The following is a 23,860-nucleotide window of genomic DNA, read 5'->3' on the forward strand; positions in this document are numbered from 1 at the left end:
CAAAACAGGAATACTTGCAATAAAAATGACCATAAAAAACAATCAAAGGACAGAAAACCATCAGAAAAACCAGAAGGCAAAACTAAAACAAGGAGATAAGTTGGATAGACCAGGCTGTGTTGGGTTCAGTTTATGTAGCTCCAATTACAGTAATAACCATCACTGTGATACCAGAGTCAAAAGAATTCCCACGTTACGGCCATTATTGTGATGCAATGGTTAGGGCCAATGGATGCCGACGGTGTGCCCAAACTAAAACTTCCCTTTCAACCGACAGTGAAAAAAATCAAACTAAAACTTCCATTTCAACCAACAATGAAAAAAATCAGATATGCATCCAGGTTCCTACGAGCAGCTTTCTACATCAAAACCTAACACGCAGTAAACTCTCAATTATCTGTAGTTGCAATATCTGGTGTTTCTGGCTTGGCTCCATAAAAGCAATATATAGCGAAATTATGCAACATTCAGGAAATAACCGGTGGTTCTATGCAATATCTGGCTGCGAGTGGTTTCAACCAGTTCCTATGCAGCAGGCAACCCTGCACCTGGGAAAATCATGCATGATACTAGCCAATCAGAATCTGTCGGAGAAGTGGCTCATCCGGCACACTGAGCTTACTGTCATGTTCTCATTCCCTCCCATGGATCTCATATAGTAAAGATGTGTCTGTGCACTCTGCTTCTGTGACCACATGGTTGCAAAACCCTTGTGCTGTGACTTACTCTGTGGTTTGTGCCTTGCTTGTTGTTTGCTGCAAAGCTTATGGCCTCTCAGTGCTTTGTGTCCTAGTGCTCTATTGTGATCCTGAAATTGTGAGTGCATGTGGTGCCATCTCCTCATCCAATATGCCTCACTTGTGGCCCCAAAGTGCTCCGTGCCATAGTGCTCACTACTGTACTTGACCCTAGTTGTGGCTTATGTGGTGATGCCTTGCACCTGCTGGTCTTGTGTATGGTCCTGGTTGTTGTCTCCATGGCTCCTCCACCACCTGCTAAGAGGCACTGTATTGTTTTCTTCATGAAGAAGATGGAGATAGTCGAGGAGTTGGAGGAAGGCTGGACCACCGGAAGGATGATGGAGCACTACAACATGCCCCAGACCAAGTTGCAGGATCTGTGGAAGACAAAGAATCCACCAAGATGCTCTTCCAGGGTGAACGTGGCATGACTGTGTGGCAGCACGAGCGCATAATGATGGCCTAGCTATGTCTTGCCAAACTCAGCTAGGCCTGCCTAAAGTGGTTTTGACAATAGTGTGCCATTGACGTGATTGTGCATCACGCTGAGGTGAAGGCTGCAGCCACCAAGTTTACTGAGCAACTGGGGATTGCAGATTTCAGGATGCCTGAGGGTTGGCTGTTTTGGTTTGACCTTTGACATGGGCTATTACCTATGGTGAAGTGTTGGATGCAGACATGGAAGGAACTGATGAGTTTCGCATCAGGCTTAAAAGCCTGGCTGACATAGAAGGAATGTCTGGATCAGGTTTATAATGCTAATGAAACTGGTCTGTTCTTCAGGTCTGTCCCGACTAATACCTTTGCTGACGTGAAGAAGTCATTACCTGGTCGTAACGTGAGCAAACAGAGCTTGCTTGTTTTGTGCTGTGCCAATGCAAGGGGCTCCCACCATCTGAAACCTGTTGTAGCAGTGCATGCCAAACAGCAACACTGTCTCTAGGGGATAATGGATAGTCTCCCAATTATTTACTTCCACTTGCTGAAGTCTTGGTTTACAGCCAAGATCTTCAGAGACTGGTTGTACAATCATGCTGTGAGGTGATTATCCGTTATCAAACAGAGAGTCTTGGCCTTGACTGTGACCAAGTGAGGGCTCTGCTGCTCCTTGACAACACTCCTGCTCATCTTTCTGAGAAGGAGTTGGTTGGAGATGGTGGTCGTATTAGGGCCATTTTCTTGCCCCCTAATTCGGCCTCAATCTTGAAACGACGGACCAAGGTATTATTGCAGCAATGATGCGGCTGTACCAGAAGAGGTTTATGAAAGACATGATGATTGTGCTTGAGGACGAGGAGGAGGCAGCCCAAGGCAAGGACAGCAGGGAGGAGAGAGCCTTGGCCTACCTCAAGTGGTAGCTATTCCCTCAAGCCTGTGATCTATAATGGGCACAGGCTTGGAGAGAACTCTCTGCATTCATGTTTGAGCATGGCTGGAACAAGCCCCTTAAGGATGAAGAGACCCATAGCTGACTTTACTGGGACTGAAGCTCAGGACTTCGTCTGGTGTATGGAAGTAGCAGGACAACAACTGATTGAGGACACCATCCACGACTGGCCGGATGTGGATGAGGGAGACCCTGGGTAGTAGACTATGTCCAACCGCGAAATTGTGGGGTCCGTGACTGTAGGGGGCACTGAAGATTAGAGGGAGAAGGATGAGGAGGAAGATGATGACAACGAAGTGGTGGATAGCCCATGGCTCCAGGAGGTCCGTGATGCAGTGGACATCCTTCTCATCTGCTGCGAGCATCCTAATTGGCAGTCCATCATTACTGATGCCATGGCCACGTATGTGCAACAGAGCCGTGACAATGTGATAAAGCTCCAGTCGAGAAGGATTACCATGCAGTCCTCCATCGAGTCCTTTTTCCATCAGGTGATGCCTGCCACTCCGTCGAAACAGCCCTCAACTTCCTTGCATTGTCCTGTCGACCCAGCCTTTGACCTTCTCGTACCCGTCTCTGTCACCCCAACCCTCTACTTCCTCGCACTGGCCTCATTTATCCCAGCCAGGCACCACACACAGGATGTGGTGGAGGAAGGTTGTGCTGCTCTCTCAGCTGTGCCAACCCTTAGATTTTTCCACCATGGACAAAGAAGAGATACTAGCACTTTTGGCTAAACAAAAACAGGAAAGTGATAATGAAATTGCCAGACTTAAACAAGATATGAAAAACCACCAGAAGCACTATGAGCAAAAATTAATGGAATTAACTCACAGCTTGGAATATACTCAAAATCAACTCCTCGATCTGGAAACTAAACTGAACAATGAAACAACTGTAAAACGAGACCTCATTACCCAAGTAATGCAACTGACCAACGATAACAACAAATGTAAGCAACAACACGGTGAGGTCTCGCAACGGCTCGACTATTTGGATGATCAAGGACGTAGAAACAATCTTCGCTTCACTGGGATCGCAGAAGAGCCAGGCGAAACATGGGAGCAGTGTCAACGCAAAGTGGAACTCATATTGTCGGAGCATCTAAACATCAGTGCGAAATTTGACAGAGGTCACTGAATTGGAAAAGCTTCAAACAAACAGAGGGACATTGTTGCAAGGTTTTCCCAGTATTCAGACAGACAGCAAGTGCTACGGAACCGGAAGAAACTGAAGGGGACAAGCATTTATATAAATGAGGATCTATGTCCTGGATCACCAGAGGCTCGTCGTTCACAGATGCCTGCCTACCACGAAGCCAGAAAGCAGGGAAAATTTGTCTATTTCAACTACAGGACTCTGGTGGTCCGGGACCGACGCAAGTATGATCAAACTCTTCAGGCTGTCCCCTCTGTTTGCCCTGCCGACCCCAGTCTCACCCAGGCCCCGCTGCTCTACAACACCCCAACGTAAGCAATGGCACCGCACCCCATCCCCTCAGGAATGGACCACGAAGGAAGGAACTCCAACTTTACCTCAACGATTGAACACTCCCGTTTCACCTACTAAGTTACCATCGCCATTTAAGCAGGTGACACACTCTCGCCAGCCAACCACCCCAAGTCGTGCTAATAAAGTCAGCACAACGGCCGCCGAAACAAAGGAGAGTAGTGTCAATAAGCGGAAGGCCAGAGAAACGTACTCAGACGACGCAGAAGGGGAAGTTGGTGGAGTTGACCCTGGGATTGCCTCACCACCTAACACAAGACAAACTAGAAGCAGGTTAGGTATAAACAGGTCCTAAAATTTTGTAATGAGTAAAACCCTGTTGTTACAAACTATTAAATATTGATAACCATGTTCTACTGTTTTATAATTTAGATGACGCAGAATTATGCACTTTTCGTAAATGATACTAGAGAACCTAGTTTTTCGTTGGATGACCTTGATACTATGTGTTTTACTCCCTTAAATTTCAATAATGATAATCATACATCTGTCAGTGATCCGGATAATTTTATGCTAAATTTTCGTAACATGAACCTCCCAACAACTGAATACTATTTCGCTGATTCACCTTTTACGCACATAAATCAGTCTACAAATATTTTTTCATTGCTTTGCTATAATATAGGAAGCCTACCAATGCATTTTGACGAATTTTTGGATCAGTGCATAAATCCTATTCAATTTCATTTTGACGCTTTAGGATTTTGCGAGACAAGGTTAACGGATGATACTGAGAATCTTTTTAGTATCCCAAACTAGTGTCTACGCAAATAACTGCTCTCGAAACAGTGGAGGAGTTGCTTTGTTTAAACAACATTTTTCATGTAACGTCCGAAATGACTTGATATTTAAGAAAGAACATATTGAAACCATACTTATTGAAGTTTATCTTAGTACTAATTCCATAGTCTTAGGGATTATTTACAGACGCCCAAACACTAATATTGCAAGGTTCTTTGACGACTTTCACAACATTATTGAGTTAGCCAGCTCAGAAGGTAAATCTTGTTACATCGGGGGTGATTTAAATATCGACCTGTTTAACCCCTTAACCGCGGGGCGTCACTTTCCCTGGGAGCAAGGGATCATACCGCGGGGCGTCGCTTTTGTGATTCTGTGTTATTTTGAATTCACCCGAGCTTCCAAGTGGGGTTGTATCATCTATCAGTACTGCCAATGTCCAACTTTAGTCAGCACTCCTAATCTCATCTGTACTCCCATCCATTGTTGACAATTTAGCCATTTCTCCCCGTTCTTGACTCCCCTCCCTACCCCCCCTCCATTACCCTATCCTCTCGCCTGCCCGGCCATGCTACGCTAAGTAAATCTTCCCTGGAATTTTTCACTGATTTCATCCATTGAAATAAGCCCTATGCCCTATTCTTATACCATATAATATATACAAGAAAGAAATAAGGTAAGTGAGAGTGCCATACACCTGGAATTGGCTAATTATCACCTGACAACACCTCACGTGCACTCGTTCGCTAATTTTCGCTGTTTATTTCCCCTTGAAATATGCCGTATAATCTATTTTCATAATAAATATACATATAAGGAGGGAAGGGAGAAGCCTAAGTGATATTTACATTCACCTGGAACTATCTAATTTATAATGTATTGTCTAGATTTCCTGCCAATCATTTCACTGCTATATATAGCTGTTTCAAGAGGCTAACATTGGTAGTAATGAATTTCCCTAGGTAGGCCACCACCCCGGCCCACCCTTATCAGTTCACTCTCATCTTCTAACGTGGAGGTATGTCAGTTCACTCTTGCTAGCTTCAGGGACTTTTCACCCCCATGCAAAGGGCCCTGTGACCTTTACCCCCTACTAAACCTCGTGTGGAAAGAGGTAAAGGGCTGACAATTGATAAAAGAGTGACTACGATCTTTCTATTGAGTAAAACAGTGCAAGTGGAATTGTAAATAATGTGTAAACAGCAAGTGAAAGTAATGAATGTAAATATACGTGAACAGTGGAAAATAGTTTTATAAGTTACTTCAAGTGACAGTGCATAACACAGTGTAAATAAAATAGATATGTAAATAACGTAAATAAAATAGAGAACGTAAATAGAAATGTAAATGAGTAGTATTATAAGAATACGAGTATATACCCTTGGAGTAATGAAAGTGAAAGTTTCACTCTAGCATGTCTGAATATTATGAGTTATGAGAGTGAAGATGAAAATGACATTCACTCTCAATGCTAGTATACAGGACGAGAAAGTGAATGCTACGTATTTTACTGAAAGAAATTGAATCCCTACAGTGACAATAAACTAATACTACTGAAGGAATCCTATGGATAAAGACTGTAGATATATATAAGTGTTATATAGTAATAGAAATATAAAGTGTGAGGGGTTTTATGAATAATAAATGACAGAGTACCAAGAGCGAATTAGCGCAAGTGCGACGGTCAGACGCGCTCGTAATTTTCATTGCTTTCACAGTGGGTTTTTTTTTGGAGTATGGATCCCAAACTACTTGAAAATCATAGAGTAGTGTTTATAGTGTTAATATCTGGCTGTGGTAATCATATTACGGGTTGTTGGGAAGTGTAAAGTGGAGACTTCGTTACCCAACTTCAGAGGTCTCCACAAGTCCTACGGTAACCGACGAAGGCTCAACAAACATTCCAGGAGAAAGCTGAAGGTATGTGCCATAAGCATATGTAATTTTAATATTCTAGGACTAATAACTGATTTTTGGCAAAAATATTTTTTGAGAGTCTGTCGGAGCCCGAATAACCCCGCGGCACACGCAAAACATTGGTAAACATGCCTGCGGTGTAGGGGTTAAAAGTAGAACAAACCCACATGTCAGTAACCTTTTATCTATGTGCTATTCTCATAATTTTTATAACACTATTAATAAACCCACACGCGTAACTTTAACATCCGCCACACTAATAGATCATATATGGACTAATGACTACATAAACTGCTTCGCAAGCAATATTATATATAATAAAATTTCAGATCATTTTCCTGTTGTATCGGTGTTCAAATCCGCATCATATTTACCGAAAGGTGAAAAAACTGTCCTCTAGTACAGAGACTTTAAAGAAAGTAGTATAAATACATTTAAAGAAAAAATTAGTCAAGTGACTTGGGACCTTGTTTTATGTGCTAAAGACCCAGACGTAGATTACTGTAATTTTAATCTCCTACTTTCTAATATATTTCATAACAAGTTCCCATTAAAACATAAAAATAATTAAATCTAAACATACTGATAAGCCCTACATTACTGCAGATATTAGGCAGATGATCCGAGAAAGAAACAAGCTTCAAAGTGTGCCAAGAAACCCATTACGTACGGTGCAGAGTATCGCAGACTGCGCAATGAAATCACAGCTAAAATCAGAAAGGCAAAGTCAGATTACTATAGGAATAAAATAAGTGAAAATATAGGTAACAGTAAAAAAACATGGTGTGTAATAAACTCTATCCTTAATAAGCCTTCTTCACAACAAAGAAATAATTGCTTTTATTTAGTAAACAGTAATGAGGTATATGAACCTAAGGAAGTAGCTGACCATTTTAATAATTACTTTGTCAGTGTTGGTAAGGAATTTGCTGAGTCTGTTGGAGAGTCTGAGGTTAATTTCTATTCATATTTACGCAATAGGCAAGACAGTGTATTCGTTTTGTCACCTACTACTGAACATGTTATTCAAACTATAAAAAATCTACAGAATGTTGGTCCCGGATATGACAATATCCCCATGTCCATCAATTAAGGAAATAATGGCCTATCTAGTTCCTGTACTTGTCTTCCTCTTTAATTTATCTTTTGAGACTGGAAAGTTTCCTGACATGTGGCCAAAGTCATTCCCGTTTTTAAAGCTGGTGATCGTAAGCTGTTAAGCAATTATCGCCCTATCTCAATCCTTCCAGCAATCAGTAAGATAATAGAAAAATTGGTTTATGGTAGGTTAATTCAATTTTGCACCACCAACAACATTATCACTGATTCACAATTTGGTTTTAGGGAAAAATTGTCTACCGAGAGTGCTTTGCTGTCATTCACCAAGGATGTGCTGGCTTCATTTGATGAAAATAAATTTACTATGGGTGTATTTCTAGATCTGGCCAAGGCATTTGATACGGTTAATCACTCTATATTACTAAAGAAGCTTGACCACTATGTTATACGAGGCACTTCAAATCAATGGTTTGCTTCCTACTTAGCCAATCGCAAACAGTTTGTGCAATACAAACAGTGCCAGTCTACCTGTATGACAGGAGAATCTGGAGTTCCCCAGGGGTCGGTCTTAGGACCACTCGTTTATTTTGTACATAAATGACATCGTGTACGCTACCTCACATATGAAGCCAGTACTATTTGCTGATGATAGCATCTTTTATGCAAGCCACCAAAATCTCAATGAACTATCAAATGTTGTAAATAGCAGCCTAACAGATATTAAAAAATGGATAACAAGCAACAAACTCACGCTAAATGTAAGCAAATCTCATTTCATCATATTTAGAAGGAAACAAAGCACTGCAAATCAACCCAACATCTACATAGGTGCCCAGTCAATTGAAAGAGTGGACAGTATAAAATTCCTTGGTGTTATAATTGATGAATGTTTGTCATGGTATTTGCATATCCAGTATCTCCATACAAAGATTAGCAAACAGTGTGGTATCATGTACCAAATTCGTAATCAACTAACAACACAGTCTTTTAAGCTCATTTATTACTCGCTGATTTTTCCTTTATTGTTTTATTGTAACAATGTATGGAGTGGTGCTTATAAGACACAACTAAACCGCTTATTTATAGCCCAAAAGAAATTGGTCCGTATAATGGAAAACTTACACAAATATGACCACACTAATCCATCATTCAAGAAATTGGGTATCCTAAAATTGCCTGATATAAAGTCCTACTGCACTGCTTTGTTTGTTTACAAGTCTCTGCACAACCTGTCATTTAACAGTTGCTTTGATTTTAATATGAATGATCGGTATAATCTCCGAAATAACTGTAATCTAAGAATACCGCTCATGGCTTCAACCCAGTCCCAGTCACATATCACTTATCAGGGACCCAAAGTTTGGAATGGTATCCCAATGGCCATTCAGGAACTAAGCGAAGCTGTATCTTTCAAATCTGCTTATAAAGCCTACTTACTATCAAAGTACTAATTCTATAAATTAGTTGACTTTCATTATTATTATTATTATTTATTATTATTATTGTTATTGTGGTAGTTATTATTTTTGTTACTATTATTACTGGTATTAATATAAAATTACCTCCGTTTTGTTGTAGTGCTATCTTGTATATACCCTTTATTAAAATCTTAAACTATTGTCATTCGGGGATGACCATTATTACTTAAAAGTCATACAGCTGATTTAGTAAAATCGTAGTTTTAGCCTTACTAGACAATTGATGTTTACCAAAAGTGCAAAGAAAAACAAGGTGCCTTTAAAGAGAGTTCCTGGACTCTCAAAAGGCTCAGCCACTAGTAGACTAAGTGTTATGTCAACTATTGTAATCTCTAAGGCTAGATAAACATCTGACTTTGACTTTGACTTCTTCATCTCAGCCAAGCATCTCGGCCATGGCACCACCTTCAGCCCAATCGAGAGTGGTATCTCCACTTGAGGTCTTGTTTCAGTCAGAGGCCTCACTGGAGCCCCATATGGCATCCTCTGCCACTCCATCTCCGCTACCTACTCCAGCAACCTTGGTGGAGATGAACCTGAGGTGGTGGAACTGGATTAATCTTTGTGGAAGCCATTTGCCACTAGACCACACAGGAATAAGTGCACTGAACTGTACTGCATGGTGTACAACTCTACCCTCCTTCGATGCCAACATGAGTACATACAGTAGTACACTGTGTACAGGTATACCCTGGTTTAATAATGCAATTGGTTAGGTAAAAACCCATCGTTAGGCAGGGTATCAGACATCAGGGTAGATTTAACATGTAAAGTAATAAGATGCATTTTTCAGCCTTGGGTTTCCCCCACTTCCAACCAAGTCTAAAACCCATCCAAACGAGCCAAAAAGCAAGTTTAAAGCCGATCTAAATTGCCTAACAGCTGTAAAAGAAGCTAACCTAAACCTAACATCTGTAAATAACTCACTAAAACCATCGGAAAATCTGAAAAAAGATCAAATATAAGTCTGGAAAAAATCAAACTTAGTAAACTGTACCCCAAAAGGATATTGTTCACTCCACCTATGGCTGAAAGACATTAATCTAAGTCTAAAAACAGTTTATATATTAACCTAAACACACAATTTTAGTCTAAAATATCATCAAAATCGGTAAAAAAATCAAAACCCATCATTAAACCAGAGTTTGGCCATCATTAGGCGGGGCATGGTAGTACTGTACTTCTACCTCCATCGTTAAGCCGGGATATCGCATCTAGGGGTATCGTATATTGAGGTATACCTGTACTGTATCATTACTGTACTATATTTTAAGCTTAATTTTCATCTTTTACTCATGGGAAAGTTTTTAGGATAGAGGGCTGAGACAGTAGCACAATATCTGGCTTGATGCTGAATGTTGAGCTTTGGGGGGTGGGGAGGCACTATGCAGTATCTGGCATTTCACTATACTTGGAATAGGAGTTGGCTGATTTATGCCCAATAATTGAGAGTTCACTGTACTTTGGTAAGACTTCACCACACGGGCGTGGCAGTTCCACTTGTCTTCTTACGTTCTCACTTTCTTATGGAAAGTAATTTTAGTACAACATGCAACACAAATAACTGCTTGTTGATTTTAGATGACAAAACATACATGGAGGAAATTAATTTTATCTATTTTAGGGTATTTAAGGAAGCTGCTTGGATGCACATAACAGCTTGTTTACTAACAACATCTACCTAACCTGACAGCCCAACTCGGAGGCTTTAGTTTGCCCCCTATACTTTTTTGGACATGTGGAGAGAATGGAGAATGAAAGACTGACTAAGAGGGTGTATGTAGGTGAGGTGGAGGGAGGGAGAGGGAGGGGTAGACCGAGGATGAGGTGGAGGGATGGAGTTGAGAGGTATATGAGGGAGGGGGGGGTGAGTTGGGGGGAGGGGAGTCAAATGGTGGGTGACAGAGTGACTTGGAGGCGTTTTGTCTGCGGCCACCCTTTGCGGGATTAGGGCGTCGGGCTATAGATAGATAGATAGATAGACTTTTTTACCACCTAAGATTCCCATTGGACCAAACATTAGATGCCCCCAGTTCCTATCAGGCCAAAACTTCTTACCTAATCTAACCTACCCTAACCAACCCGTGAAAGGCTCACCTGAACAGGAAATTTGTACGACCTACATTAACCTTATTTCAACCTGCTATAATGATAATACAGTATTGGTCACACCACCTCCCAGACTATAATGCTGTATTTATAGTTCAAGATCATGGCTCAAACACCACAAGATACAGTCCATTCGCTTAATACGTGAGTTTCTACGTTTCGAAATAACTAGAGCGCAAAAGGGGGTGAAAAAATTAAATACCGGTGGTCGGTAATACACGAACTGGTTTTGAAAATGAGAAATCAGGACAGCAAAGAGAGCCGAATCCAGTGTCACACTGCAGAGCATGACTTACTCTTACAGAGTGCATGAAGAAGTGATGCAGATGCAGCTCATAACATCAATGCACTGTGTGACGCAACGGGCATCCGTGCAGATTCTCTCAGCTGAGCCTAGACAACCACATGTGGTGAATACAGTCCCCTCATATACACAAAGCCACAGATCTTTTTGCCATCACTGCCATGCCCCAGTCTCAGCATGGGGCCGGGGCACCGTAACTGCCTCGTCCTGCCTCGGAACCCCATCTCTTCAAGTCAACTAAGACACTCCTGCATAGATTTTTAGGTAAGGGGCTACTGTGTGGGTTATACTTACTATGTATATGTGTTTTATGTCCCATAATACACAGACCAAATGACAGACTATGGGACAATGCGGTGACTTTTGAGGCGGCCACTCCACCAATTAGAATTTTCGCAGCCAACCCACCAATTAGAAATTTCTTCATAAGGGATGATATTTGTAAAGTGCAAAATTTCATAGGGGCAAGGTCTTCCACGGCCCAAATTCTCATGTATTAAGTGAGTAGACTATAAATTCACTTAAATTATTAATCAGTAAGCAGAAGAAAGACTTTACCAGTTCACTTCTTATTCTTAAGAGTTTATTTTCCATATTTTTCTTCTTATTTTCATGGTAGTCAACAACTGCTTGGTGGTGATTTTATTTTTTGTTGTTTTATCCACGTTTTGTTTTCCCAAAGCATCCTGTTTCTTGAGCAAAATGGTAGATATTTAGTTACCCAACTGTACCGAAATTCATTTGGTTTTCCACTTTGGAGTGTTTGGTTATGTTACTACTGGTCTGGCTAGGTTAGACTGGGTCTGTTCATGATAAAGTATGATTAATTCAGATTGGGTATGGTTAGGTTATGCTTACTTTTGTTAGGTTATTTTTGGTTGGATTATGATACATCTTGTTCGATTAGATGGTTTCGTTTGTTAAGGTTAAATTATGAGTATGTATGGTTAGACTAGTTTGTTAAGGTTAAATTATGAGTATGTATGGTTAGACTAGTTTGTTAAGGTTAAATTATGAGTATGTATGGTTAGACTAGTAAATGATAAATCTTGGCTGATTTGAGTAGGTCTGAGAAAGGTTGCCATTATGCTTGAGGGTAAACATACACTTTAACCCCTAAACCGCGGGGTTGTTTTTGCCTGACTTGCGTGTCTCGCGGGCATATTCGCGCTCCAACAGACTCTCTAAAAATATTTGCCAAAAATCAGTTATTAGTCCTAGAATGTTATAATTACATATGTGTAAGGCACATACCTTCAGCTTTCTCCTGGGATGTTTGTTGAGCCTTCGTCGAGTACCGTAGGACTTGTGGAGACCTCTGAAGTTGGGTAACAAAGTCTCCACTTTACACTTCCCAACAACCCGTAATATGATTACCACAACCTGATATTATCACTAGAAACACTATTCTATGATTCTCAAATAGTTTGGAATCCATACTTAAAAACACACACACACACACACACACACACACACACCAACGGCCACACCACGTTGAGAGCACCGCTTCTCGTCCGACCCGGTGAATTACACACACCGTGAAAGCAATGAAAATTATGAGCGCGTATGACCTTCCCACTTGCGATCGTTCGCCGCTGGTGTTCTGTCATTTATTATTCATAAAAACACTCAAAGTTTATATTTCTATTACTATATAACACTTATATATATCTACAGTCTTTATCCATAAGTTTCCTTCAGTAATAATAGTTTATTGTCACTGTAGGCATTCAATTTCTCTTTCAGTAAAATAGGTAGCATTCACTTTCTCATCCTGTATACTAGCGTTGAGAGTGAATCTGTCACTTTCATTTTCACTTTCATACCTCATAGTATTCATACATGCTAGAGTGAAACTTTCACTTTCATTACTCCTAGTATATATACTCGTATTCTTATATTACTACTCATTTATATTTCTATTTACATTCTCTATTTTATTTACATTATTTACATTACTATTTTATTTACACTGTGTTATGCAGTCACTTGCAGTGACTTATAAAACTATTTTCCACTGTTCACTTATATTTACATTCATTGCTTTCACTTGCTTTTTACACATTATTTACATTTCCACTTGCACTGTTTTACTCACCAGATAGATCATTGTCACGGCGGAATTGGGCAGGCGCAAATCCGACGTGCTCTCACCTTGAAAGACAACAGTAAACTGAATAGAGTGTGGTGACCTGCCTAGGGGAGATGCCAATGTCAGCGGGGTGACAGCTGTTAATATATACGCTATAAAATGATTGGCAGGAAATCTAGACAATACATAATAAATTAGGTAGTTCCAGGTGAATGTAAATATCACTTTGGCTTCTCCCTTCCTTTCTTATACATACAGTAATCACTCCAATATCCGACGTAATAGAGCCATAGGTAGGTCCGGATATTGGTTTTGTCCGGATATTGGGCCCCAGCTTATGGACTTGTACTAATGGACCCTAACTCAGAGAAACACCTATACAACTCCCTCTGGACCTGCATAGCACCTATTTAAGACCCAAATCACACCAATAAGGCACATAAATGACTGAAATAAATGCAAAAGAAACATAAAATGAGGGTTTAGAAGTATGTTCATACATTAATAAACATTCTGGTACTTATGGACCCTAACCTAGCCTAACTCAAAAAAACACATTCCTACTGCACATGCATAGCTACTAACACCCTATTCACACCAATAAAGGACATTAAAGAGTGAAATGAGGTAAGTATAGTATGGAAAAAAGTACAGTATGAAACATTCTGGCTACTTACAGCAAGTCCCTGGCCACCTCGATGAATAACCGCCTCCTCTCGGACTCTGACAGTAAGAACGATTTCCTGAAGCACTTGCAGTACACTGTTCCTGAAGTCTTGCACTGAACTTAGTCAATAACACACAGAAGTCCGTTCTCTTCACAGTGTGCACTTTTGTCTAAATAATGCTCCATTGTAACTTACTAAGTGTTGCACTTTAACTTTTCCCATTCATATAATTTTCCAAAGCCAAAACAAACAAGTCTATTTATGTTAAATTTTGTTTCTATTGAGTCTTTTCTCTCACAACTTTAAATCCTTAACACAACACACTGTTTTTTTCACTGCACAACACTCTAAATTCCCGTGTGTTCTAGTGGAGAAGTTCTTGCTGTTTATTCACTGTCAGAGTCCAAGAGTATCACTGGCAGGCGACCTAGGGGTGCATCGCTGGGTCGTGGTGATGGTGTACCCACTGCAGACGACTCTGAAGACAGCCGCAAACTCACGTCGAGCAGTGACTCGACTGTGGCTGATGTGCTGGGCTGTGGCTTGGAGCATGAGGGCCTGTCTTGGGGAGGCAACGGAGTGGAGCCAGGGCTGGGCACAGCAGGGGTCACGGGCCTGAAAAAACTGTCAATGGTTGATTGATGCAATGACCGACGATTCTGACGATTGATGATGCGCTGCCTGAATGCACGCACTTCCTCCACGTGTCCCAAGGGCCCCATCTCCCTGTCGCAGTCTGGGTGTTCCAGGTAGTCTAGGACGAACTCTAGATGTTCCTGGAGTGTGCTCAGCTTGGGGATGGCTGGAGTAGTGTCCTGCTGAGAGGAGTCCGCATCATCGTCGCCTTCAGCGTCGGAATCTTCAAGTTCGGTACTGACACCTGCAACCGAAGACGCGATCTCGATATCAGACAATGTCTGATACCCAAGATCGCCCTCATTGTCATCCAACCACTCACGAACATCGTCCACATCTACATCGTCGCCGTGCGTATGTAGCCGTGCATGGAAGTCATCCACGTCAAAGCCTAGGAAATCGTACTCCACATCCGTTCCGAGAAGCAGACGAGACCAACCATTTTCCAGAGTCTTCACAGGGACTTCCTTCCATGCACTAGCCCAGTTGTACAGCGCAGACTTGATGTTGTAGCGGCGAAGGTTTTCCAAAGTCCGCTTGCCTCGTGTGTTCCATCCCTCCCTTCGGTCGTCCTCGTCCTCGAGAACAACCATCACCTCGTCCAGGAACTTCCGACGGTATAGGCGCTTTGTTGCCACGATCACTCTTTGGTCCATTGGTTGGATGAGAGCAGTCGTATTAGGTGGCAGAAACATGCACCTAATACGGCCATTTTCAGCAACCAAGTCCTTGTCGCACGGGTGGGCAGGTGCACTGTAGAGAAGAAGGAGGGCCTTTACCTGGTTGCGCGGGATTCCCAGTGTCTTCGTCTGGTACTGGATGACCTCCTTGACGAAGTGATGGTGAAACCAGTCTTTGAAGATCACAGCTGTGAACCATGCCTTCAAAGAATGGTACCAGACGACAGGAAGGACATCCATCACCCCACGAAGGCACCGAGGCTGCTTTGCGCGGCCAACAACAACGGGCTTAAGCCCGTGCATGCCGTTAGCACTGGCACAACACAAAGCAGATATCCGTTCCTTGGAAAGCTTGCGGCCAGGTACATGCTTCTCCGTCTCCTCGACTAGAATGTTCGTTGGCAGCGAGCGATAGAATAGGCCAGTTTCGTCAGCGTTGTAGACTTGACTGAGAGTTAGGCCCTCTCTGTCGATCAAGCCCTTCACATTGTGCAGAAACTCGTCAACTCCATCCTCGTTAGCGTCCAATGCTTCGCCATGTGCTTTACGGTTGGTAAGGCCATGCCGCAACTTGAACGCGAAGAGCCAACCCTCGGATGCCTTGAAGTCTAGGGCGTCGTGAAGCCTGGCGAACTTCTCAGCAGCAGCCTTCAGCTCCGTTCCACGTACCATCACACCAGCAGGACGTTGTTGTCGATACCAAATCAACATGGATCGGTCGATTTCTGCAAACTTGGGGGTAAACATAACCTTCCTTTCCACGTTGCATTTGCTTCTCGACGAGAAGTCAGTCGTGTACTGCATGAGTTTGTCTCGGGACCTCTTGATATCGAACAAAGTAGACCGGGCCAGGTTAAACTTGCGGAGAATGCGGGAAGAAGACCACCCTGCATCTACTTTCTCCAATATCTCCCGTTTCTTCTCCAGAGTCAACACCACTCTCTTCCTTTTCTCAGGTGGCGGGGCCATCGTCACACACTAAGAGGAGGCCCGAGAGCAGCAGGTAGGGCACCACCACAAAAGCGATCACGTGGGCAGCCATTACGACGAGCGTGCACTCGCGGCGAGAGACAGGTGGAAAGTGGGGAGGATGCAGCGGCGCTCTATCGGACGTCGGAGGAATGACGCGCCAAAACAATGCTCTCCCGCGCCGCACGCGGTAAGTTCAAATTACGGACTTTTTTTTTTTTTTTTCTCCCCCCGGACCATTTTGGGAATGTTGGATCCCAGGACGATTATGTACGAGTAGTGGGGATGTTCGGTTATTGGGCGTCCGGATATTAGAGTGATTACTGTATTTTTATTATGAGAATAGATTATAAGGCATATTTCAAGGGGAAATAAACAGTGAAAATTAGCGAACGAGTGCACGTGAGGTGTTGTCAGGTGATAATTAGCCAGTTCCAGGTGTATGGCACTATCACTTACCTTATTTCTTTCTTATACAGTACCCTCGCGTCCAGCACGGTAATATTGTCATGCATGGGTCACGTGTTGGACCAAAAACGTGTTGGACTAACAACAGAGCTTAAGGGGAAAAATGAATTATGTCGGCAACCCTCGGAAAAGTCACCCTAAATACCAACCACCAGAAAGACCTTTCCAGTTCAATGTATATTCCTCCAGCTTGTTTCAGTATTTTTCAGACTATATTCAGTTCGGTAAATCACGTTTTCTTACTGAAAGATTTCCTCCCTGTTAGTATCATCTCGTTCTGAAGCTGTACCTACGACTGTTTCCAGCACAATGGACGAAACTCATTGTACTCAAATGTGGACTTCGTTTCCCAACTTCCTAACTGAAGATTAGGTTAGGTTACATTATTAGGTGCAGTTAAGCTAGGTTAGGCCAGGTTTAAACACTTAGATTAGAACAGTGTCTTTTGCCATTATGTTAACGAATCAAAGAGTCGTCACACCAGAACAGCTAAAAACAGCAGGGAAAGATTTAACAAGAAACGTTTATTTACTAACCCAGAAATAATCAGAAAAATATAACAGACTATCAGGATGAACTGATTTGGTAAGGTGCTTTTACTGCTTACAGCAAAGCGTATGTTTACCCCCCTCAAATCCTCAATGTTCGTGAGTTCAGAAATTTGTGTGCTCCCGTGGCAGACCTTGAAACCATTTTTTCAAAGTTATAAAGTCAGTTTCTTTTTCTTACAGATTTGAAAAGACTCGTCTGGTACACCTGGCTTTTTCCCCTCCTCCCTAAACCCATCTTGTGATTTGCTATGATTCGTGAAAGAAAATTAGGGGGCATGTTACATTAGAATTTAAACATAAAGTTAGGGTGCATGTTACTTTAGCATTTAAACATATCGGCGAAAACATCTGGGATGAAAGGACCGCCGAGCTGTTTGGGATGGTAGAGTTCGCAGTTTTTATGGCTCTCCCTAACTTAACGTTACTGACACCGGTACAGTAAAGCATTGTTCAAGGCTAGCAGCCATAAGGGGTTAATGGAATACTGTACATTATTGTTTGTATCAATACTCTCTCTTTCACACATACATGAACGAACAAAAGAATGTGAAATAAATGTACACTTAACTGTAAGGAGCAGAAATAACTGTATGCTCTGTCGGTCCGAAATGTGTTGGGAAGCGACATCGAACAAAGAATGTGGAACTGAATGCCACCTTACGAGAACACTTGAGATGAAAGTATTTTTTTTTATTAGTAAACATAATTGTTCCATTTCATCCCCTATAATTGTGAAACTCGTAAATTTTCGTCCAAGCATACACCCTAATAACCTTACCAATGGGGTACTTTATGGGGTGGAAGACAACTGACAATTGTCATGGTCGAGCCTGCCACAGACGTCGTAGGACATGCATGCTCATGAATCATATGCTGCATTTGTTTGTGTGCACTTGTGATAGGATTAATGTCATTCCTACTTACAAAACCACTTACACTCTCCAATGAATACACACAACAAGAGCTTATTCATTTGTATGAGTCATACAAAAAGGTAAAAATATTCTAATCTGGCAAGTCTAGCAACTAGTCAGCTCATTCATCCCTTATAATTTAATGTTTTCTATGTTAATTCTTTAGAAATGAGTAGATTTGTATCTCTTAATATATGGTTTCAATGAGGAAAGTCATATTTTCCTCCTCTGAGACGATTTACTAACTTAAATTTATTAGTGCCTAAATTCGCCTTCAGTCAACGATTTCAACAAACCGTCCCAAATCCAGGAACGGTCAACAGTCATTTTTTGCCTGCTCTGAGAGAGGTCGGAAGGCTGGACTGAAGTCGAGAGGACGCACGCTGAGAATCTGAGATGTCAGGATCGTACTGTTGTGTTCCCCTGTGCATTAATAGGGGTGGCCATCAATTTCCTCAGATTATGAATGATGAAATTACAAAATAAACAATTTGGATAATATAGTGTCATATACAGTATGTATATATTTCTCAAAGTGGCTAATCAATCCAGAATAGAATATATTCTCTATAATAAGTATATATAGAAAAATATATGTATATATATAAAAATATGTGCATTTCACTTTCACTCACAAAGTACACACTGCTTCCTACCCAGATGACTTAACACTCCCACACATACTTCATGACTGGTGTACTACAAAAAGACTCAGAATGGCCTCTTTTATGGTAGAACACAGTCATAACTCACACCTCACTATCAACAACATCCCCCTTGTCCCACATGCACACAAAATCTTTGGTGAAATGAAAGCACAGTAACAGAAGAATTTGGTAATATCTTGCAGCATAGAGCAGTTAGTTAGAAGCTGATCTGTAAAAATATTTATCTAAGACAGCCTTTCTGATATTATCTTGATGTCCTCAAATGTGAATATTACAAAATCTTGGGTGCCGCAATATTAGTAAACAAAAGCAGAGTCTATCTTGTCCCTGGGACTGTACCTTCATTGCGCATGCGCCACTTGGATATTTGGGATGTTACGAGCGTCGTACAAATTTTTTACTTATATTGGCTAGTAGTCGACTTGAAGAGGGCAATTACGAAGTATTTCGTTCCAGCCAATAGTGAGCAATGTAACTCCACCTCTTTCAGTACAATAAAAGACTACTAATGCAAAATAAATGAGGATCTTGGGAGTTCATTTGATGCTAGTCTAGCTGGATAAATATTTTTTACGTATTACTATGAAAATAATAAGTAGTTTGCCTTCATTTCTTCTCAATTATTTGAGAAAAAAATAATTCCTCTACACATTACAAACATTAATTTGAATCATAAGTCCACACAAAGATATATTATTAATGATTCATGAAAGTGCAACTGTTCACTGTCAGTGGCAGGCTCGACAACTTCAATGGCGGCTCCAAAGCACCCCATTCAATTCATATTCTCTAGTTTGTTTTCTGTATTTTTCTAGTTTGTTTTCTTATTATCATAACATTCCTTAAGCCTTACCTACGATTGTTTCCGGCATAATGGAAGAAACTTACTCATAATTAGGGTGCATGTTACATTAGCACATAAATATATCGGTGAAAATATCTGAGATGAAGTGGCAGGCCGCCTGACTGTTTGAGATGGTAGAGGAGGGTCATGAAAACATACCAGTGACCTTCGTTCCCTTCCCATAATTGTTCGCAGTTTTTTATAGCTCTCCCTAACCCAACATCCCTGACACCGGTACAGTAAACCATTGTTTGAGGCTGACAGCTATGATAGGGTTAATGGAATGCATTACTGATTGTATTAATACTCTCATACATACAGTACACTTAAGAAAGAACAAAAGCGTGAACAGTAAATGTAAGAGGAAGAAATAACAATGCTCTGTCGGTCTGAAATGCGTTGGGAGGCGCGATACCTAATGAAGAATGCAGAACTGAATGCTAACTTACGAGAACACGTGAGATGAGTAATTTTTTTTTTTTTCTGATTAGCAGACATTCTTGTTTCATTTCGTTCCCTAAAACTAGGAAACCCATTACTTTTCGTCTTAGCATACAGCCTAAAGACTTCACCAATTCACTTCATATTCCTCCAGTTTGTTTTCTGTGTTTTTCTATTTTGAGGGTAGTAAATTACCTTCTCTTGCTGAAAGATTTTCTCTTTTATCACGTTCTTTAAGCCGTACCTACGATTGCTTCGGGCATAATGGAAGAAACTCATCATACACAAAAGTGGATTTAGTTTCCCAATTTCCCAACTGGAGCCCAGGTTAGGCCTTGGCAATGTCAACTTTCCTCTCCCCTTTCTTCTTCCTCTCGATGCTTTCTAGCTTGGTGGCCTGAGGGAGGTGCCGACGCTTCTTGGGGTTCTCAGAAGGCTTCCTAGGCATCCTGAGCAGGGTAAAATGCAGTAACAAGGGCAGAAAATGCAGCAAGAAAAAAGCACCTTCCAATGCAAGTATGCGACTGAATGGCGCTGTGGCGGGAGAAATTTAAACAAAACATCACGTGACACCAGAAGCGTTTTTAATTGGGCGGCATCACGATCACGTCACGATAGCAGGCGGGGAAGGCTACTTGATCAGAAGTTTTCATTGGCTATCATCATCATGGGAATGTCCAGTATGACCGTGTTGGACCGGGGGTGATCGTGCTAGAGTGAACTCTACGGATTTCGCCCACTTCTCGGAGCTCTGTGCATGTTGTGCTAACACACTCGTGTTACAGTAATTAAATCGTATTAAATAATACTAATTAATTGCTCTCCGTGCTGGACCCTAATCGTGCTGGACTAACGCGTGTTGGACGCGAGGGTACTGTATATATTATTTGGTGTAAGAATAGGGCATAGGGATTATTTCAATTGATGAAATCAGTGGAAAATTCCAGGGAAGATTTACTTAGCGCAGCATGGCCGGGAAGGGGAGAGGAAAGGGTAATGGAGGGGAGGTAGGGAGGGAAGTCAAGAACAAGGAGAAATGGCTAAATTGTCAACAATGGATGGGAGTACACATAAGATTAGGAGTGCTGACTAGTGTTGGACATTGGCAGTACTGACAGATGATACAAGCCACCACTTGAAAGCCCGGGCGAATTCAAAATAACACAGAATCACAAAAGTGACGCCCCGCGGTATGATCCCTTGCTCCCAAGCGTCACGAAAGTGACGCCCCGCAGTTAAGGGGTTAAGCAGCAGAGTAGTAGTAGCAGCAGAGAAGTAGACTGTAGCACAAGTCGAGCAGGGCAGTACTCCCAAACTGGATGGAAAGTTGATGACAGGGAGAGCTGGAGCTCCCGTTTCATCAGCCCTCGGACTAGTTCCCGACCATCCCCTTTTGCTGAACTTTCTCATTGTCTCAATAACACAGAGAGTAGGCCAGCATGTTCTCTAATACAAATTTCTCTTACTATCAACACCAAACTACATGCACAGTACACACTACATTTCCTTTTCCAAAATTCAAAAAAGTAATCATGGCTTCGAAATACTGTACACAGCCTTGGAGTCCCCGGTGGGGGGGGGGGGGACATAAATGCCCCCACCTTCTGACCCTCTCCCGGTGATGACTCCAGCTGCCTGAAACCACTGTCTGACTCACTTCTTCATTTCTGCAACATTCGTGGCCTTTCCTTCAACTTTCGCTCTGTTGAGCACCACCTCTCCTCCTCTAAACCCCACCTTCTTTTCCTAACTGAGACTCAGTTGTCTGAGGTACTGTAACTGACAGCAAACCCTTTTCTGTATCCTCCTACTTGCCTTATACAGTACTCATTTCAAAGCCAAAGGTGGCTGTTGTGTATATATACACAACGACTTATCTTGCTCTTGTGTTCCTGAACTCGATTCTTCTGAATTCTCTACACTGGCTTTGGCTTTCCTGTCATTCTCTGACTAAATATATCTGCACTGTTTACTTATCTCCATGGTAGGTAGGGGCACTCACCATCCACTCACTTGATGTAGTGCTGCTCTTGGGTGTCTGCCCTTTCCTCTTCATCCCTCTTTCCTTCCATTCTCTTCTTTCTTTCCTTCATTCTTTCCTCGTCCTTCTGCCTGCGGGTGACTTTACACTCCCTCTTCTGTCTTTCTTTCCTTCATTCTTTCCTCTTCCTTCTGCCTGTGGGTGACTCTACACTGAGTGACAAGCCAAATGGTTTCCGGTACACCAGGAAACCATTTACTATGCTCGGTGGTAACCATATAACCAACTTTTGGCGCCTGGTGGTTTAGTGAGTAATTACTGCGCTCCAATCGGATTGAGCTAGTGAAGGTTTATATCCAAGGGGTGGTTGGGGTTGATTGCTCATAGAATGCCACTCAGGGATGAGTGAGGCTGGTCACTCTCATCTTATATGTCGAGACCAACTGCCTAGCCCCAAGCTCCTACGCTCCTCATGGGGCAACATAGGATTGGATGATGATGATGATGATGTTTACTTATCCACTAACTCTACTGACTATCAAAAATTCTTCGACTGTCTTACTTCTAAGATGGAACACATTCTATCCATTTCTCCTTTCTCTGAAATCTCCATTCTAGGAGATTTCAAATGTTCACCACTGCCTTTGGCTCTCCTCTCCTTTCACTGATCCACCTGGTGAACAAGCCTACACCTTTTCTATCCTTAATGACCTACAGCAGCTTGTACAGCACCCTACCCGTATCCCTGACTGCCATGGAGAGAGCTCCAACATACTTGACCTCTTCCTTACAACTAATCCATCTGCTTACACTGTTAAACTTTTCTCTCCATTGGGCTCCTCCGATCACAACGTCATCACCTTAACCTATCCTATTGCTCCGGTACGGCCTATGGACCCTCCAAAGAAACGTCGTCTGTGGCACTTTGGAGCTGCGGATTGGGAGGCCCTCAGGCAGTACTTCTTTGATTTTCCCTGGAAAGATTGTTGCTTCCATGGCCGGGAGCCATCTGAGTGTGCCTTGCGCATTACGGAGGTTATTCTCTCAGGCATGGAAGCATACATTCCTTTCTCATATCCTTTGACTAATGCAAGAAAGCCTTGGTTTAATCACTCCTGTTCTAATGCAGTCCGCAACAAGGAGAGGGCCTATAAAAGGTACCGGAGCCAACTCGCCCCTGGATCACATCTTTTATACGTTTCTGCCCAGAATCATGCTAAGTCTGTTCTTCACTCTGCTAAAAATAATTTCATCTGTGCCAAATGCTCTCAACTCTCCAACTCAAATTCTTCCCACTCCTTCTGGAACCTTGGCAAAAACCTTTCCAACAACTTTCTCATCATCCTTCCCTCCTCTTTTCTACTCTGAAGGCTCTGTAGCTATTTCTTCTAGGATAAAGCAGATCTCTTCGCTCAGACTTTCTCCTCCAATTCCACCTTAGACAATTCCGGTGCTGTTCCTCCATCACTTCCCCCCTCTGACTTGCTCATGGCTGACATTAATATTTCTTCAGCTGATATATTTTCTGCCATCACAGGCCTCAATTCTAACAAGGCATATGGGCATGATGGAGTCTCTTCTGTTGTTCTCAAGAACTGTGCTTCTGTGCTTACACCCTGCATAGGCAAACTCTTTCACCTTCATCTATCAACTTGAACTTTTCCTTCTTGCTGGAAGTTTGCCTCATTCAGCCATTCCCAAAGA

The 23,860-nt window shown here is 42.1% G+C and overlaps 1 long non-coding RNA gene across 1 annotated transcript in view; it reads right to left on the minus strand.

Annotated features, from left to right (window-relative positions):
* Positions 1 to 23,860, minus strand: part of LOC145399527 (uncharacterized) — a 71,193-nt gene that overhangs the window by 37,234 nt on the left and 10,099 nt on the right. Inside the window, exon 2 of the long non-coding RNA XR_013897311.1 lies at positions 9,237 to 9,367. This is a non-coding gene — a long non-coding RNA (uncharacterized LOC145399527). The remainder of the gene's footprint in view (positions 1 to 9,236; positions 9,368 to 23,860) is intronic.

This window comes from Coenobita brevimanus, chromosome 49 (genome assembly GCF_032717465.1).
Source record: "Coenobita brevimanus isolate Jiangsu-jjx chromosome 49, ASM3271746v2, whole genome shotgun sequence".
Lineage (NCBI taxonomy): Eukaryota > Metazoa > Arthropoda > Malacostraca > Decapoda > Coenobitidae > Coenobita > Coenobita brevimanus.